The 20,462-nt window shown below is 39.0% G+C and overlaps 1 protein-coding gene across 1 annotated transcript in view; it reads right to left on the minus strand.

Moving 5' to 3' along the window:
* Positions 1-11,131, minus strand: part of wnt5b (wingless-type MMTV integration site family, member 5b) — a 61,252-nt gene extending 50,121 nt beyond the window's left edge. The window contains exon 1 of the mRNA XM_016447518.1: positions 11,104-11,131. The gene's annotated coding sequence lies outside the window, so the exon portion shown is untranslated. The remainder of the gene's footprint in view (positions 1-11,103) is intronic.
* Between the last annotated feature and the right edge of the window lie 9,331 nt (positions 11,132-20,462).

The following is a 20,462-nucleotide window of genomic DNA, read 5'->3' on the forward strand; positions in this document are numbered from 1 at the left end:
GAGAGAGAGAGGGAGAAATGGGGGGAGAAACAAAAAGAAAAGCTTGTTCAATGTGGATCAGACTGTCTTCCACCCTCCCCATCACTCTCCCCGGTCTATCACCTGCCGTGGTTGGTCCTGAGGCAGCAGGCAGGCAGGCGGGCAGCTGGCCAGCTGGGGAAAGGCACGGCTGGGCTGGTCTGCGCTGGGCCGGGCTGGGCTCAGACCATGTCCCTGGCCTTCTGAGGCAGGGAGCCGCTGGCTAGAGCCGCTTTTATCCTCCCAGCAGAATTAATCACCAAAGCCTTCAAGCTGCCAACCAGCAGAGGAGACTGTCAGCCAAGAGGGGTTCTGGCACCAGCCCAGGCTTCTATCCCTGCAGGGGCCTTCTATCAGATCAAAGACTGCCACCATCATGTCCCCCCTTCCTGCACACCTCTTTTTTGTTGATGTGGCAGAGGGGATGTAGATGATTCTGGAGATTTTATGAGGAAAAGATAGCTGGCTCGATGAGGACGTAGATACGTGTAATTAGATTATGAATGTCTAATGAGGGATGTGCAGTTCGTTTCAGGGCTCGAGGAAGATGTTGAGCACCTGCTCGAAGCGAAAAAAATCACTCCATCCACTAGCACCTCACCCAAGACACATCCCCATGACAACCACGGGCCAATGAGACGGCTGCCACACGGGTCACACAAACCTCCCACAGCACTGGACAATACGTCCGAGTGGAAATGCTCTCGCTCTCGTCTGAGAGATATACAGCTCTGTTCATCAGGTTGTGAAAAATGGGCTGTGCGCTGTTGTCTGCCAGAGTCGTGGCCGCCAAATGCCATAGTTACTGGAGTTGATGTAACTACAAAATCATAGTAAAATAAAATGGAATGGCATTCAAAATTGCCTTTATGTCATAAGAAGAGTATTGTAGTAAGAAACTCAATCACGTAAATTAAGCAAATGGCAATTTCTAATTTGGGATGCACAATATGTCTTCTGTTCCATATCGGTTATCTGCCAAAAGATTTCTTTCTGATTTACCTATATAGATATGGGATATTTATAGAAGCCTGTTTTCGCCACAATATAAAAAATAAAAAAGCTGATTGCGACTTTTTATCTCACTATAGTGTAACTAAGTTTATCTCATAATTCGGACATTGTTTCTTGTAATTCTGAGATAAAAAGAAAAGCTAAATATAAACTAACAATTTGGAGAGAAAAAAACAAACAAACAGAATTTTTCTTGAAATTCTGACAATTCTTGACAATTCTCTGACTTTTTTCTCCACAAATGGACACAATTACCTTTTATTTTTTTTTAATTATTTTTTTATCCCATGGCGGAAACAGGCTTCCATAGATATTTAATTATGCTCATTTTGCTGATTTTTACCTTTTGATTATTGTTGCCATAATATTTTCATTAATTAATAACACTGTTACACATAATTCTTAGCAATTTTTAAAATGAAAATCCATTTATCATAGGCTACTGTATAATAAAATTTTTATGATCTTTTATTTTACATTTATTTAGGTAGAATTGTATAGATTTATAATATCTGACATGTATCAGTTTTTCGACATAAATATGAGCATCATATCCATCCATCCATTCATCCGCCCGTCCGTCCATCCATCCGCCTGCCAATCTATCCAATCCATCCATCCATCCGTCCTTCAGTCTGTACTTTTATCCATCCAACTGTCCATCCATCCATCCATCCATCCATCCATCCATCCATCCGTCTGTCCGTCTATCCGTCATCCATCCATCCATCCATCCATCCATCCGTCTATCCGTCTATCCGTCCATCCGCCTACCAATCTATCCAATCCATCCATCCGTCCATCCGTCCTTCCATCTGTCCTTTTATCCATCCAACTGTCCATCCATCTATCCGTCCTTCCATCCGCCTACCAATCCATCTATCTATCTATCTATCTATCCGTCCATCCATCCATCCGTCCGTCCGTCCGTCCGTCCATCTATCTATCTATCTATCTATCTATCACTCATAGAGCCTGAGGAATCATTTGCTTCTCTCCTCTCTTCCCTCAGGGACAGCAGGGTTTTAATTGATTAGCGTCTGGCAAAAGACCAGATAAACATGCAGATTTGGCATCTTGGCTGGGGACTGTTGCTCATCCGCCTTAAGCGCTCACACACACACACACACACACACACACACAGTATTTTGTCAGGGGGTTGTGCTTCAGTGGCACAAGGAGGCAGCGTTAGGTGTCTGCAGGGACTCCACCCCGCTGAAGGCAGCTGACGTCGTGGCTACTTATAGCCACGCCATAAATCAAGCTGTCAGTCTCAGTCACGCTTGCTGGCACACTCATGTTCCAGAGCGGTCCTCTCCACACGCCCTATGCTAAACTTTCTCTCCGAGACGCTGTGAGAGCTCAGCGTGCCGTGACCTGAGTTGAAGTCACCACAGAATATGTTGCGGGAATAAAAACAAGAACTGAGAGGCGGCTCAACATGTCGTCGCATATTCAGAAGGGTGTCTCGATTCTTAATGTAAATGCTCTTGTCATGGGAAAAAAGTTTCCTTCATTAGTGAAGTTTGGAAGAGTATCTGCACTTTAAAACAAACGATTTTTCAAAGTCATTGGATTGTTGGAGTAGATTTTACAAGTTTCTACACCAGTTTCATTTTTCTTAAGTGTGTGTTCTGGTTGTGTGGTCTAAATAAAGATTGACTCAAATTTTTCAATATTATTTTTGCATTTTTAGTAAATATTGACATGAATTTAGAGACGCTGTGAGAGCTCAGCGTGCCGTGACCTGAGTTGAAGTCACCACAGAATATGTTGCGGGAATAAAAACAAGAACTGAGAGGCGGCTCAACATGTCGTCGCATATTCAGAAGGGTGTCTCGATTCTTAATGTAAATGCTCTTGTCATGGGAAAAAAGTTTCCTTCATTAGTGAAGTTTGGAAGAGTATCTGCACTTTAAAACAAACGATCAATTGGATTGTTGGAGTAGATTTTACAAGTTTCTACACCAGTTTCATTTTTCTTAAGTGTGTGTTCTGGTTGTGTGGTCTAAATAAAGATTGACTCAAATTTTTCAATATTATTTTTGCATTTTTAGTAAATATTGACATGAATTTAACAGTTTTATTTTTTATTATTAAATTACTTAAAATACTAAAGTTAATTAATATTATATTGGCCATTTTTTGTAGATACAGGCTAAAAAAAAACAAAGAAACAAACAACAAAACAAGAAAAACAACCAATATTGATCATATTAAGTATATACAATGTGTATATATTTATATAATTTTATAGTATTTTTAATAGTTTGTATTAGCTTTTATTTTTTATACTTTAAGTTTTTTTTTTTAACTAATTTTCCCCTATATTTTAGGTTTAGTGTAAGTATTTAGTACTTTAACTTATTCATTTCAGTTAGTAGCAAGGGCAACATTTCTTATTGCGTTTTTTCCCTAATTTCTATTTTTGAGTTGAGGCTTTTCCTGAAATATTTATATATTTTTCAGCTTCATTTCGATGACCAAAAAATACCAGCATTGCTTGCAACATTTTCCAGTTCCATTCCTCCCTCTTCCTCCTTATTTCCTGTCCTCTCTCCACTTAACTAAATAAAAAAAAAACCAAAACAAGAAAGAAAAAAGAAACTATAACTGTCTAAAAATGTGTATTGTGATCAATTAAATGATCCAAATCTCTTTGATCAAGCAAAATCCATTACAGCTGACATATTTCTGCAATGTCACTGGAAAGATAGAAATGCGAGTTTAGCACTTTAGGCCACTAGGGGATCAGGCTGCTGGTTCCCTGCTGAAGGAGCTCTAGGTCAGGGGAGAACCAGGTGCTAATGAGCCATGGCTCAGGGCCAGCTCCAGGGGCCGCAAGGGTGACGCCAATCTCCCGGCTTTAAAACTAAACTGAGAGAGAAACAGAGACATTAGAAGTAAAGTAAAGCAGGATTGTAGGTCAAAAGGCAGCTGTTGTCCACCTGACCCCACGCGGCTGCTGCACACACGTCCTCGTTCCCAGCAATCCCTCCATGACCAATGTCACAGCCTCCGTGGAGTCTGCCGATTTCACGCTAAGGGGAGGTTGGGGCAGGCAGGACACTTGTCTGTCCCCGCAGCCTACGCGCTGTCATCAGCCCCCTGTGGCTTGAAGCATATGGGAAAAGCTTGTGGTAAACAGAACAGATCCGCTCTGGACACTGGAGTGACATGCTGGGGCTTTATGATGGATACCCAGGGCTGATAAGGGAAAGCGGTCCGGCTTGGCACAAGTGAACAGATATATAAAACGTTCAAATGTGTAAACAGGGTCCAACATGTTTTGCGATCCGGTCACATAAACTACAACGGTTGTGAATGCTAATGCATCCTGATGTACCACAGACAACATTGAAGGACCTACTCGTCCAATATGCAATAGCACTGCACCAAAACAATGGCTTTAAAAAAAAAAAGTGTTTAAATGCTTGTACTTATAAATATGCAAAAATTCACAAAATATCGAGTTGCAAGTTCACTTAATGCCGGTGCTCCAGTAAAATAACACTTCACTGAAAATGCAGCGATTCTATGTTGAAAGTATGTTGGAAAGCAAAAGTGTGGTGAGTTTTTTGGCCTTTTTCCCCATTTTTGTTCTTTAGTAGCATGCAATAAAAAGCTGCCGTAGTATGTGATGTATGTAGCCACAAAATTTCAGACTCTGTCTTTGAAATCTGATCACACATGGTCACAGGAGACACATTTGAGAAGCATGTCGCTACTAGGTGTAAACAAGCAATGTGTCTTGGCTGACCACATGTGATCTGATCACCCGAGATGAATGTTAATACCAGGTGTCAACACGGCCTAAAACACATGACCCATACAATATCTCAGATCGAGTGAACCTACTTGATTTTGGTTTGCAAACGACAAGATGACAGACAATAAGTTGTGTTCACACAGAACACATTTTGCATTTTACTGGGCTGCTTTTCGATTGTTTTTCTATGTAAACGTGCTGGATGAACATCTTTTACAACATCTCATGCATGACACGGCATTCCAAAAGCATGCAACTCAAGTTAAAAGAAGTTAAAAACCTTATTTTTTTCAATCCCCTGCTCTGTGTTTCACGTTTTTTAAATGCAAAAGTGTGTTCTGTGTGAATGGCCTCAAAGTTTACATGTGCAATTATAAATGAGCTATATTGGGTTTTTGTGTTGGACTAAAAATAAGATGGACTAAAGCAGTGTTTCTCATCCTGAGACTTTCTGAGACCTCAAACTTCCATGGAGGCCTCAGGATGACTTAATTATTTAAAATGAATTATTATTTATATATTAAAATAATCTAACTTAAATCTAAATGAAAATACAAAAAAAAAAATCAGGAGTTAACATACTTCAGGAATCTTCTGAAATCAGAAATGTTTTGTTCATTAATTTACTGTATAAACACTCCCAGTTTCTGTTGATTATAGCAGAAATACCAAAAATAAATAGCCTATATAGAGGGGCCTTTGAATATTTCGTGGAACAGAAGTCAAGCTGTATTAAAGCATTTAAGTGACATTTTACGACAAATTATTTATTTAGTCTGACAGAATATGAACTTTTAAACTGCATGTAGTGGTACTTAGTGTGTCTTTGATAGGTGACTGTCCTTGTAAAGGTTTTGACCTTTAACTGTGTGTTCCTCGGGGTCTCCGAGCCTTTCTACTGCCACGCTGCTGAGAAAAAATGAAGGACATGAACAAAACTGTGTGATTCTCTCTTTCTCTCGCTCTCTCACGTAAGCCCTCCCTTGTGTTTTTCCAGCCGAGCTCTTTCTGTGAAAAACAATTAGACTAAAACTGCTCAATACCCAAGGTCCTCCGAACGCTTCTTTTTAAATAGAGCCGTCAAGGTGACTTTTCTCCAAACACCTACTGCTTCTGTTTTTTTCCCTCTCCTCCTCCTCTCTCTCTCTCTCTCTCGCTCTGTCTTTCACACACACTCGCTCACTGTTTCCCTCTCACGCTGTTATTTCCCACTGTGAAGACTATGTCCGATCAGAACACCTTTTTCTGACAGAACACGCAGCAAACGCAGTAACAGTGTGTGTCGTCCCTGTGAGAACAAACCCATGATTCCCCTGAAGTGTGTTGGGCACAGACAGCAGGGCAGCTCCACACACAACACACACACACACACACTTTAATCTGACAAACCTCAGATTGACTGACTCTCTTTGCTTCCAGGTAATGATTAGATGAAAGAACAGTTGGGTAAAAAGCAGGGAATGTGCAACAAACAAAGGTGGGTTAGTCAGGTACAGCAATCCTGAGAGCCCACTAAAAATGTTATTGCATTAAATTATAAAATACCAAAGCAAATGGCATTTGCAAAAATGAATTTTTTTTGAGAGAATATTTTCTCAGAACTAACTTCAATCTACAGAGCAATTTTTTGCAAGAATTGTTTAACAAAAAGGTGATTTTTAGTGGATGCATAAAGTCAGGTCACATCATATTAGGATACTACTCTAACTACTTCAATATATGTATGCTACACTATATAAATGCCTCATTCTCATTCTGTCAGAAAATAAAATGTGCAAAAATTATACCTTTATAGAGGTATGTCACTTGGTCAATACCTTTACTGGTACAAATCAGTAGAATTTTTAAATTTTTTTTTTTTTTAGTCTGTGACTATATTACCATAATGGCTGATATCCTAACCACAGGTTTATCACATAAACTATAGACATATGACAACTAGAACATGTCCAAATACTTGGATTTTGGACTGTATATCAAAATTTTCATTAAATGTTTAGGGTAACACTTTACAATAAGCTTCCAATTGTTAATTGTTAGTTAACTACATCAGTTAATATGAACTAAAGCATTTGTTAATCTTACTAATAGGTTATTACAATCAAAAGCTGCAACGACAAGATCATGGGTTCGATTGGGATGCGAAAGCAAGAACTGATCAAATGTAAAATGTGAATGCAATGTTGCTTTGGATAAAAAAAAACATCTGCCAAATGCACAAATGTAAATGTACTCTAACAAATGTACTGATTATTTTTAATGCATTAACTAACAGTGACAAATGGGACTTTATTGTAAAGTGTTGTTTATCTTGAAAACTGCGCTTGAGCTTTCTTCACAATAAATGCTACTTCTTGTGACGCTTTATCGAATGCAAGGACATTCAAATATCTTTAGTGTCTAGATACGTTTTAAGGCTGCTGTAGATACAAAAGAGTTGGTGAGTGTTTGAGAAAAAGGGAAAACAACTCAAAGCAAAAGTGGCAAGGCCTAATAAACAAGCAAAAATGGAAAATAAAGCATCTTGCTTGGAGCATCTGTCCTTCTCTTTCTCTCTCAGAACAGATTAACTATAAGAGAGAGAAAGAGACAGAGACAGCCCAAGGCCACGGCCGGTCTGATCCGCCCAGCACCCCGAGGCACTCTTAATTCTGACACACATTCATCACTCTCTCCCACACTTCATCATGAGCACTCCTCTACGCTCACACCTCCAGATGAGATCCCAGCTCTCTCCCTCCTTCCCGTCTTCATGATTCCTCTCTGCACGAAGAAACATGGCTTGCTTTCATGAGAATTATCAATGTCAAACGTGAAAGCAACAACAAAACACTCTGAGGGTGTCAAAGCTGCTCTCTGACAACAGAAAACGGGACGCGTGTCTCGATGGGTAGGGCAGAGATGGGGAAAAAAAGCACCACAAGGTCATTTAGCCTCTCCCTGCTGGCTCACGTACAATCTGTTGGCCAGTAGAAGAAAAACACTGAATCTTCCGGGCCAGTTCAACCGCTGAGCTCAGTGACTGAGCTCAACCCTCTCCTGAGGTGAGACCCACGCTGACGGACAGCCGTCATCATTATTTTATGATGCTAACAACTTATAGGACAAAAGGGTGTTTCAGAACAGAAGGAACGGCTAAAATGTACTCTATGCAAATGCATAGAGCCTTCCAGTTTTGCAAGGCTGATTTAACATTTAAAATGTGTCAGAATGCAATGCATACTTCATGTACAAGATGACTACCACCACCCATTTGAGTACTGATGTTTGTTACTGCAAGGATGTAAGTTCAAGTTCAGGTGAAATGCGGACAAAAGGGTGTTTCAGAACAGAAGGAAGGGCTAAAATGTACTCTATGCAAATGCATAGAGCCTTCCAGTTTTGCAAGGCTGATTTAACATGTAAAATGTGTCAGAATGCAATGCATACTTCATGTACAAGATGACTACCACCACCCATTTGAGTACTGATGTTTGTTACTGCAAGGATGTAAGTTCAAGTTCAGGTGAAATGCTGTTTGCAACATTTTATTTACTTAATGCGATATATTTCCAAGTTAAATCAGATATACAGCAAGAAAACTATTGTAGGCTGACACTTGATTTTCAATAGGTGAAATACTGTTTGCAACATTACTTAATGCGATATATTTCCAAGTTAAATCAGATATACAGCAAGAAAACTATTGTAGGCTGACACTTGATTTTCAATTCAATCAGTTAAATTGAGAAGTGACCGTTATATATCAGACTGGATCCAGATCAAATGCAAATGTACTAAATCAGTGCCTAAACAACTATTTGACTGTTGGTTAACATACAGAGTATGTTTCTGGCTTGAGTTTGTATCTGAGGTCTCGAAAAACTGCAAAATAGAAAACCAAAAAAAAAAAAAACAGCAGCACTAGAGACATTTCCTTTCCTGTTAGTGATGTCTAACGCAACAAATTACATTAAAAAGCTAAATGAAAGTACACTGACTGCTGAAACAGAAGGAGAGACACTGCAGAGTTCTGCCTGATGACAGACAACAGATGCGTGTATGTCCAACTGCCTCCTGGCCGTCTGTTTGTTCACGCAAAGAAAGACACAGATACAGTATCTCAGACCACAAGCAGATATCGAGCAGTTACGTGACAGCAGAATTCTAGAGAAGTTTCAGATTAAACTCCCTCTTTAAGATACAAGGAAACAATTACAGCAACTGTAGAGCGACCTCCAAAGCAGGGTTATTTGAGTATCATTGAGATACTAACAATTTTTATTCATATTTTGAATTCGTTTTTATTTGTATATTTCTGTTTTTATTTTAAATTTAAAGTATAAGTAATTTTGATATTTTTTTCAATTTCTATATGGAGTTCATAATTTATTTCAGTTTTGTATTTATATTTAAAATATTAAATCAAATATTTTTTATTTTATTTCATATAAATTGTCTTTTATTTCGAGTGACAAAAAGTGTTTTATGGTGAAATATTTATGTAAGAATGTTCATTCAAAATCAGAACAACAGCAATTGGAATATTTGCATGCCGAATTGCAAACTTTCTTGCACGTAGTTGCAAACTGAATTGTGATCCCATTCCCCCCACTTTTAAGTAAATAATCAATGTATTTTAAGATTTATTTTGTTCATCTGCAGTGTAAAAATATGTAGTTTGACACATAAAACAACATTTTAAAGATGCGGTCACACTTACTGTTGCTTGGCAAAATATTTGCACCAATATCTAGTCATTTAAACGGGAATCCATGTGAAAAGTTCCCCACACAATTTTGGTTTGAAAATGACTTCTGTGCAAGCTGTGCTTCATACATCGCTACACTTTTGACAACAGACAATGGACCTTTTTGCCCACTAAATGTTGCTAATATGGCCTAAACAAACACAATAATCCTACATGGCTAGTGTACCCTCACCTACCTCACCATATAAGGTGGCACTACTGGGCGACTGTTATTAATATTCATGAGCCAGGCTGATTAGGTTTATAATGTTTCCCTCTACACATTTCAGATCATTCTTACACCCCTGAATTTACATACTGCATTTCTCACTGTCTCTCTCATCATCTCTTCTTCCTTCGCATCGTTCTCGCCACATTCCTGTCTTCTCGCCCTCCAGCAGAGTCAGATTAGAGTGTGGACGGCCTGTTCCAATAGCAACTGCACTCACCAGCCCCCTTTTTTTCACAGACCTTCAGGCGCTCTCTGTCTCCAACACACACACTTATTCCGTCTTCAGTACATTCTCAAGGTCTTAGCACCATTACACAATCTACACAATGACAAATTCTCAAATTCTTCAAAATCTTTCATACAGCACCACCGTGGATATTTCAAGTGCTTCTTTCTCTTAGAGTAGCACACACACACATGCACACACACACAAACTCTGTCTCTCTCTCTCTCTGTGTGTGTGTGTTAAGTGTCAGGATGTTTGTTACTCTTCTCTGCAGCGTTGCACTCCACTGCCTGCCTCTTCCTCCTCCACACAGGCTCGGCTCTCTCTCCCGCAGCTCCCGGGAGATGGCTGCCCAGTTCTGACCTCTCTTGCTTGGGGAGGCTGGCTCCTCTCCACCTGCCCTCCCCTCTGCTCCAGCCTCCACACACACACACAATAAATAGAAATGTTTATAAACTATATTATTGATTAAAACATATAAAATTATGTCTAATAATTATATGAAAGACAGCTGAATGCCAAATTGTAATGATCAATTTGGATTCTCTGTCTCGAGTTATCTTCATCCGCTGTCAGGACAACTTGAGCTGGTTTAAAGCGAACACTCTATCTGTCCTTCTTCAGGTCTGACCCCCTCCGTCCCGCAGTGTGCTCTCAGGGCTGATTAGTGGTCCTCAGAGGCTCTGCTGGGAGCCCTGCCTGCCTGCCCACTGGCAGTCTAATTGCAGCCAGTGTAGCCGGATCCCTGGGGAGCGCTGGTGTGAAATCCAGATATGATATGTACTATTAACTAAACTGCAAAAATCCCCATGCACACATGCTGGCTGAGCTCTCCGTGCATGATCTGCCTCTCTAACACGCTATAAATTACAGCAAGGAAAGTGAGGAAGAAAGAAAGACGGGCCGGTGGGGGTCAGGAGCAGGATAGAGACAGATATACTGACCGGTATTTGGTCATTTTGAGATTATCGGCATTGTGAGAAAACCATGCGTGCATTTAGTTTGTCATTTATTACATATTTAGGCAATATAACAAAAAAAAACAAAAAACAAGAGCTGTACTGAATATCACCTGTCTGTTCTTTATAATAGTGCTCTCTTGCTTTCTCTCTTACTTCTGCATGAAATCAGAAACGATTTAAAGGCAACATTCCTTCTGTGCCTGCTTTCTCTGGTTTCCTCTGTGGGCAGATCTTTGCCTCTGTATCTGTCTTCTCCAAATCCTCCCCCATGTTTTCTCTAAAGGAGAGAGCGCCCTCTGCCTGCAGCTGCAGGAACGACTCAAGCACAAGCCATTGTCCTCATATCAGAACATCTGCCAGCATGAGATCATTTTATAAACTCTGAAAATAAAAAAGACGACGACAATGGAATTAATCTTACTCAAGGTATCCGTCTTGACAGTACTGACTATCAAAAACAATTCAAGGCCCTCCGTCCTGAGAGAACCCAAAATCAATTCCCTTGACAGTGAGTTATCACCCTGATATACAGCGTGCGTGAAACGCTCCTCCGCTCGGATGACTGACAGCAGCATCTCTATCCTCACGATGCTGAATGAGGAGATAGAGAGAGTGGAAGAGATGAGAGTGATAATTTGAAGGAGAACAAGTGATTTGGCATTTTTTTGTGGGGGAGAAAACGAACACAGTCAGATGCAAAGCAAAGAATACAGCTGAGAAACAGCTTATACCTGCCAAAGGTTTGGTGGTCTAAGATGGTTTATACTGGTCTAGCCTGTCAACAAACCTGGTCAAGATGTTTGTCCAGCTGGTTTCCCAGGCTGATGAGCCGATAAGTGCCTAAACCCTTCTATAACCAGCTAGATAGACTTGTTAAACCAGCGTGGCTAGGTTGGGAGACCAGATAACCACTTAAGATGGTTTTTCAGATATCAGCACAGTTCAATCACAGTGTAATCCCTAAATTACACATCTAAAAGACAGGCACCAGCTGACACATTACTACATTAGATTTAATTTAAAATAAGACTAAATGCACAGAATGTGCAGAAATGCTGAATCTGAAGGATTTTGCTCTCAAGTCAAGAGCCATTCTGGGTGTTAAAGCCCTTCACGTTCGGGATCAATAAAAGAGCTTACACTTCCTCCACTCATTTCCATCGTCCCTCCATCCTTCACCTAAACAATGATACAGAGCGTGATCTGAGCAAAGATCTATGGGACAAGGTGACAAAGAGGAAAAACCCCTCGGATCAATACTGCTTTTCATCTTCTTAATAATTTCATCTTTTGTCTGACATCTTGGCTCGAGCACAGAGAGAGAGAATGTGTTACACATTCGCTCTGTGCTGTTTCTCATGCATTCCAGCTTTTAGAAATCAATTCTCTGTCCATTTTCCCACAGACGGGGGCGCAGTGACACTAAGCTGCCATAGAGGGGCGATATTTCCCACCAGATATGACTTGTGTCCATCTTCCTCTCCATCCCTCCCTCCAACACCATCATTCACTCATCTTTTTTCTCTTGGAAGAGGGAAAGCACACAAACACACTCATATATGGAGACACAAACTGCCATGTCACATAAACAATAGCAAATGCACTGACACATACAAAAACTTTGCCAACTTTTTCTTCTCTCACACACTCACAAATCTGGCTCTGACAAACACCAGGCTATAACTGGCATGCATTGCACACCGCTGTGTCTCTCTCTCTCTCTCTCACACACACACACACACACACACACGCGCTGCTCCATCTCACCGCTGAACAAGAGGACCTCAGGGCATAGAGCTGCAGCCGAAAGCCATCACGCTGGCAGGAAAGCCTGCAGGGCACTTACACTCTCTGTGCTCCCACAGGAGTGCAGAGAGTTCACCCCTCACATCACGGCTCTGCCCGTCTATCCGTGTGCCCGGCTGTCTGCCTACACCAACTGTCTTTCAAAAATGACTGTCTGAGGCATCTTACAATCTGTGCAGTTCCCTCACTGTCTGAATCCATCGCTAATGAAACGCTTCACTTTTGACTGTCCACTCTAAATCATCAATTATGTTCAGTCATTTTCTTTCTGTCAATAACTGTGCTCTACTGACAGCTCTGACAGTGAATAATGAACATTTTCTCTTATCAAATTCAAATTTTGCATTAATGTTTTATATGTAGGCTATGTACACACACATTACTGTTCAAAAGTTTGTGGTCAGTTTTTTCTTTTGAAAGAAATTAACACTTTTATTCAGCAAGGATGCATTACATTAATTAAACGTGACCGTAAAGTCATTTAAAAAAATGTTACAAAGCATTTCTATTTCAAAGAAATCTTTTGTAGTATGCGGTTCAAAAGTTCAAAGAAATGTTCTCAAACTATTTATTAAAGAATCCTGAAAAATATAAATGATTTCAACATTATTAATAATAGACCGAATCAGCATACTATAATGATTTCTGAAAGATCATGTGACACTTAAGACTGGAGTAATGATGCTGAAAATTCAGCTTTACCACACAGGAATAAATTACACTTTAAAATATATTCAAATAGTAAACAGTTAATTTAAATCAAAATAATATTTCACAATATTTCTATTTTTACTGTATTTTTGATCAAATAAATGCAGCCTTAGTGAGCATAAGAGACTTCTTTTAAAAACTTTTTAAAATCTTACCGACCCCAAACTTTTGAACGATATAGTGTATATATGAAATTTCTATATTATTATAAATAATCAAAATAAAATGTTACATAAGTTTTTAAAATAGGAGAAAAAAAAGAAAATGTTTTCTTCAGATACAGCTATAAATATACATATTGATATGCATATCTAACAATATTACACACACACACACACACACACACACACACATATATATATATATATATACACACACTAAAACTAAGATGCATATTTTATATTATATTAATAAATAATATGTGCGTGTCTATTAATATAAAATATAAAATAATAATATATTAATAATCTTAAAATGTAAATATTTCATACAATTTAAAAACAAAATATGTTAAACATCATACAGTGCATTACATCTGTCATCATCCAAAACCTATATCTGTCAGCCATTAATAATTATTCCTCCTGACTTACTGACTGCAAGTCAATTCCCATCTATCTAAACATCTGTCTGTTTGCATTGTAATAACAATGATGGTGATAATCACAGCACTCCTGGAATGCAGAACACCACCGAGGGAGCCTTAACTCACAGTTACCATTCAGACCAACATGCTCGGATACACACACAGATGCACAACCCAGCACCTGTTGCGCCTCCTGCTCCGCGGCCCTTCCGCCACGTCTGCTTTAAATGTCGTCTCGAGGCCTCTGCACGCTCTAAATGGCTCTTTAAAAGAGCCTCCGTTGATGTGGAGGCAAATAAACGGAGGACCACACCAGCAGTCCAACGAGTCCCATTCACCGGGGCCCTGTTTGGGTTGGCCGGCTGAAAGAGGCGTGATTTACAATAGATCAACACAGCCATCCGGCCCGGGACACACAGCGCGGGCCCCTGCTGTGTCATTTGGGGTCAGACGGTAAAGATGTGCCTCGCTAGCATTACAGACGAGCCACGACACCCGGTGCTTTGTCCAGGGGTGTTGCTGCTTGCTTGTTTGTTTTGCTGGTGTAAACGACCACATACTCTTGGTATCACGGGTTTGGAGGAGTTCATGGTCCGCTGAGCAGCATCTTTGATCTGCTTGGCTCTCTGACAAACATTCCCTGCCCCGCTAATCCTCATTAATGGCGGGTTAGAATCCATCTTTTCATCATCCGACCAAGAGAGTGAGTTGGTGGTGGAGGAGAGGTGGTAAGAGCTAAGAGAAAGTGATGATGCAAAATGCCAAATTGCTCCCAAATGCTGCACAGCGGATTAATGGTACCCCAGATTCCGTCCGTCCGCTCACAATGAGGTGAAATCAGTCGTGAAATGCACCTAAGGCAAAGGCTTTAGAAAGAGAGCTATTAGGGATGCTGTTAGAAAGCAGAAAGTAGCAAGACACATAAAAGCTGAAAGAAAAGTGCAATTTTAAAAAGGAACATAAAGAAAGATGCTTTGAGGGGGGAAAGCATGAAGAAGAAGAAAAAAACACATCAGCATGTTAAGGGAAGTTGATGGAAGGCGCGCATTTGGGTTTTTTTTCCACAAAACCTGAACTTCCCGAGTGTGTGAATCTGGATGTGAGCATGTGAGGGGACTCTAATAAAAGCCACAATGTTGTGGCAGCGGAGTGGGAAAGAAACCTCAGTCTTAAATGAATCCAACAAAAGACCTGCTGCTGCTCCGAGTCCCTTCCAAACATCCTGATGCCCCCACAGAGCCCACCACTACTCCACACAACCAAGGACACAGACACATGCAGGTCTCTTTTCACTTTATAAAGGCCATTCAGGCTCTGGTTCTGAATTTCAGCAAACAAAACCACAAGTTGTATTGCACGTTTAGTCTGAGACACCATTTCATTCACCCTTTATTTACACTTGGAATGCCACCAATGAGGAACAGAGCTTGCATTTACATCACATTTCAATTTCATTACAAAATTACCGAAAAAAGTAAAAATACTAAACATACAACAATTTTTTTTTTTGCAATAAAACTGCCACTGGATGCATTCACAGTTGTTCTAAATCTACCCCAAACCACATGAAAAATTGCAAATTTGATCACCTACAAAAGTAAAAACACAGAAGCTGCATGTTTTGAGGTAACACTCACTACTATACACTAAAAATAAAGGTCCCTTATTGGCATCTCATTGACACTTAACATCCATAGAACCTTTTCAATTGCACAAAAGGTTCTTTAGAGTGGAAAAAGATTCTCAGATTACTAAAAAAGTTCTTCACACTTGTGAATGTTTCTTTTAAGAACTATTCACTGAAAAGTTTTTGGAGAGTTCTTTGGCATTTGCTGGGAAAAGCATCTTTTATTTTAGCAGAAAGCATAAACAAGAGTAAAGGCCGGTTCACACCAAGGACGACAACTAGCGTAAACGTACCTATTAAGCGCACTTCCATTTTTGAACTCGGATTATAAAAAGAAAAAATAATTTATTATCCTACTTAATGTCTTAACCAATTGATGTGTTTGTTACTACATACCTCCTGTAATTTCAAGCCAATCAGATCATTGCACACTGAGATATGAGTCTCTATGTGTTATGAGTCTCTATGTGTACACTAGGACATTTTGAAAGCTGTCTAAAAACTGTCACCAAAAGAGGAGCCCTTTAATGTTTAGACTTTTGCATATTATAACCTGGAACTTGGATGTGGGAAATAATTACAGTTAGATCCAAAAGATAGTTTTAGCAACATAGCGCAGATGCTACAGAACACAGTTAGCTGACTAGCTGTATAAAATTGTGTGCTACGCTAATATATAACTTCTTAGGCATTACTGGCTTGTACTTTTAAATCCATAATATTATAAATGTACATTTTGTACAATTGCTGGTCTGTGGTTTTACACTGCTGTTATTTTTAAAGACTTCATATTATTTTAAGGTGAGCTTAAAGGGTAGCTACACTACTACGAAATTCACACATCTTCAGTGTCACATCAATAAGAAAAAGTATAATTTCATAGATATTTTAATATGAACAACTATTATTAACAATATGTATGAACTTAATACATGACCTAGATTATTTATTTAGCAAAATCTTGTCATTTTGATAAATATTACATGAAAGGTATTAAAAATTGTTGCTGCTCCAATTAAGCTCAGTGTGCTCTCTTTAAGCTCTTCCGCATAGAACGTCTATGTAAATACTTCATAAACAGACTTTAAATATAAACTGATGGTTGTCACTTTAAGTTAATCTGTATAAAATGGTTAATAACTTATTTTCACAGCTTTAAGATGTGATTAAATTGAAATCGAGACATAATTATTGTTTATGCCCAAAGATGAAAGAGGCATGTCCATTCAAAGAAGGAGCTATCAGAAACCTGTCGTATCTGTCCAGGAAAAAAGCGACTAAAGGCTGGAATACACTACATGGCTTTTGAAATTTGAACAGATTTTTAAAAAACTAGGCTTCATACACTTACCGACTTTGTAAATAGTCACAAAGGAAAACTGGGCATCATACACTAAACGACTGAGGATCTCACACAACCAGACTTTAAATTTCTTCCGATCACAACAGACTCGCACAGAAATGTGCGCATTGTTGCTAGGAGACACATGACAAATGAAAACAATGTGTGTTGTAAAATCGGCTGAAAATATCAAACATGTTTGATCTCCTCCGACTGGATGGAAACATAGTCTGAAGCTAAAAAATCAAAGTTTGTGACCATCATACACTATGTGATTTTCTATAGAATCAGTCGACTCAAATGTGCAGACTGGCTCTGACCTTTGTCAACTTCTCCAGACTGTAAATCGGTGGAAAAATTGTGTAGTGTAGTGTATTCCAGCCTTAAGAGACTATAGATAAGTTGACATCCATTTAATAAGAGGCTTCATCAATTCACTATGAATATATAACTGATAAAATTGAATGCCTTGTTACTTAATTTTAGTGTTCTGTTTTTTTGTGATTGATTCTGTACCTTCAAATAAAACATTTTTCAATTATTCTTTAAAAAGGTTGTTTAACAAATTGAATGCCTTGTTACTTAATTTTAGTGTTCTGTTTTTTTGTGATTGATTCTGTACCTTCAAATAAAAATTTTTCAATTATTCTTTAAAAAGGTTGTTTAAAATAAATGTACCCATTAAGCCGAGCCAGACTTTTTGCATTTAATGATGTACAACTTAACTGAAATGCTTTTGTCATTTAAAATAAAATAAAATATTTTTGTGTGAGAGGTCAATATTTTACGTCTTGTACTGAAACCAATATCTTGTGCACTAAAAATGTCTCTATGTAGATTTTGGTGAGCTTAACAGGTAAGTTTACCCTACAAATCATTCTACATTTTAAAGAGTAGCAGAGTCCACACCACAACTACAACGATAATGGCACAGAGGAACAATCGTTGGAATCACTTTCAAAGTTATAATTTTTTCCCAGCTTATGAACAATAAAAACATTGACAGCCAATCAGAATCCATCCTGCTTTAAAGAGCTCAAGCATGTAAAGTGGCAGACGACATAATTGGAGCAAGTGCTTTTAATAAACAAAACGTTCTTGTGCCTTGGTGTGGATATAATTAGCGTTCTTGGTGTGAGTGGGCCTTAATACTGATAGTTGCTTCAGAAAACCCTACTGACAAGAAAACAGTACACTAATCTAAACATTTAGATGCCGTTTAGCATTTGTAATGCCTCCAAATCTATAAAAAAAATTAACTATTTTTTAGAGAGCAGGCAAATTTGGAACAATAACAGCACATTGTGTTTCAGTGTTACTAGGTCACTGCGCTCGATTAGGTGAACTCCCACCATCTGCCCCCAGAAATCTTGTTTAAGAGAAACCCTTTTTTAACCCAAACACCCCATTTCCCCCTCCTCTCGCTGTCAGCCCTCTTCCCAGGACTCCCCAGTCCCTCACCCTATCACGCTGTTAAATGACTCCATTGAAGTCCTGTTTGCTCAAGTGGGCCCGGCCAATTATCTCCCGGCTTTCAGAGCTCTTAATGACACCAATTAAGGCTGCTGTGAGGGCCGGGGCAGCGAGGTCACTCTCTCGTCTAGCGAGTGTATGTGTGTGAAGCTAAACTGTGGGGAAATTGTGTTTCAATTGGTGCAAGAACAAGAAAACATGTGAGAGGAGAAAATGAGAGTGTTTTAGAGAAAGCATGGCCATATGTGAGTGTGTGTGTGTGTGTGTGTGTGTGTGTGTGTGTAGGCTCAAGCAGGATTTACACAGCTATTATACCAGTCTATTACCGGCGCTCTGCTAGTGCCCTCGCAATCTCCTTAGCTCACTCCTTAAACCCTATTCCTCACTCAATGTGTTCAAATGTGCAGAGCAGAACCGCCCGCTCTCACCCAAATCCCCCGGCAGCTCTTTAGTGCTGCCCCTGTCAGAAGCCTCCGATTGCAACATATCGCTGTAGAAAAAAAGACAAATGCATAATGCATAATAATACTCATTTGCTCTACAGCAACATTCATAAATGCATATACACCTGAATCTCTCCAACAGTATTCACAGAAACAATCGCATATGATGAAATGCAGCTTGAAGTCATAGTGCAAGGAGAAGAACTTTATGGTTTAGATCTACAGTTATGTGCAGCTGTGGACTAACATTTTCTAACTAAAATGTTGTAGTTTTACCCTAAATCATGGGGAAATAATGAGTTAAGTATAAAAAGTGTGACTTACTCAATGCATTCATGAGATAAAGCACGTTGAAACCCTGCCAATGAAAACTGTGCATTACAGATCTCTGGCAATACTGATTGAAAGGAAATCTTTCCATTTGTGAGCTAGCATGCCTAATGCAAGACTAGTATAGACAAGTAGACAGATTGATCAAACCCTGCTTAGAAGACCAGCATGTTTTTGATGTTGCTATCCAGCAGGGTATGTTATTGTGCAGGTATCATCACCAGCCTTCTTAACTAGCTTAACCAGTACAGTACCAGGGGAAGATCAAAACAGGTCAGATTGTAGATGGACATCTTTGGCCACTGCATTGTATTGAACAATATCACGTGAACTTTTCTGTGATTTTATTTGGAATTTCATATCAAAATTAAATGACACTTTTTGTATGCAAAAACAAAACTTTCAATTACACATGAGAATGAAAAGACACAACATCCTAATATAGTAATAGTCAACCTAAATTTTAAAATTAGGTTAACATTATTATATATAAAAAAAAAAACGATTAAAATATTATTAAAAACAAAAAAATATAATACATTTATAATAAACATAATACAAATTATTTATAAAATTAATATAATAAATATATACAAAGACCCTGTTCCATTATATTGTGCTCTTTCTAGCCAAAATGGCAACAAAAGAGGAAAAAAAAATCACAAAATTAAAAATGATGACCCATTATCGTTGCTACACTGCAAAAAGTCATTTTTATGTTTTAAACATCAACCTCACTTAATTTAGATACATTTCTCAGAAAATAAGACTTAATAAATAAATGTTTCTTAAATCAAGTAAATATTTTTTTGTTTTAAGAATATTTAGATATTTGCACTGGAAAACAAGACAAAAATACTACGCAAATAAAAGTGTTTTCACGATCCATCACTGCTGTCGCTTCCAAGCACTCCGGTGCACATCCCTTGTAAATATGTACATGTGAATACACAAACACGTAGTCTGCTAATATCCAGCTTACAGAAGAGACTTTGTAAACACTGCTGAGCCAGGCTCAGAGCCATAGCAGAGCTCAATTAGGGCATAAAACCAGGAGAAAGAGGCACATCATCCACTCCTGCACCCTTCAACAAGTTCCAGAAACCCTGCTGTGCTTCAAACCCTTCCTGCTGCCCAGGCCACACTCAAAGACTCACCATCAAGACAACCAGTTTTGCACATCATTATCTAACA

Source organism: Sinocyclocheilus anshuiensis, unplaced genomic scaffold (assembly GCF_001515605.1).
Source record: "Sinocyclocheilus anshuiensis isolate Anshui unplaced genomic scaffold, SAMN03320099.WGS_v1.1 scaffold283, whole genome shotgun sequence".
Taxonomy (NCBI): domain Eukaryota; kingdom Metazoa; phylum Chordata; class Actinopteri; order Cypriniformes; family Cyprinidae; genus Sinocyclocheilus; species Sinocyclocheilus anshuiensis.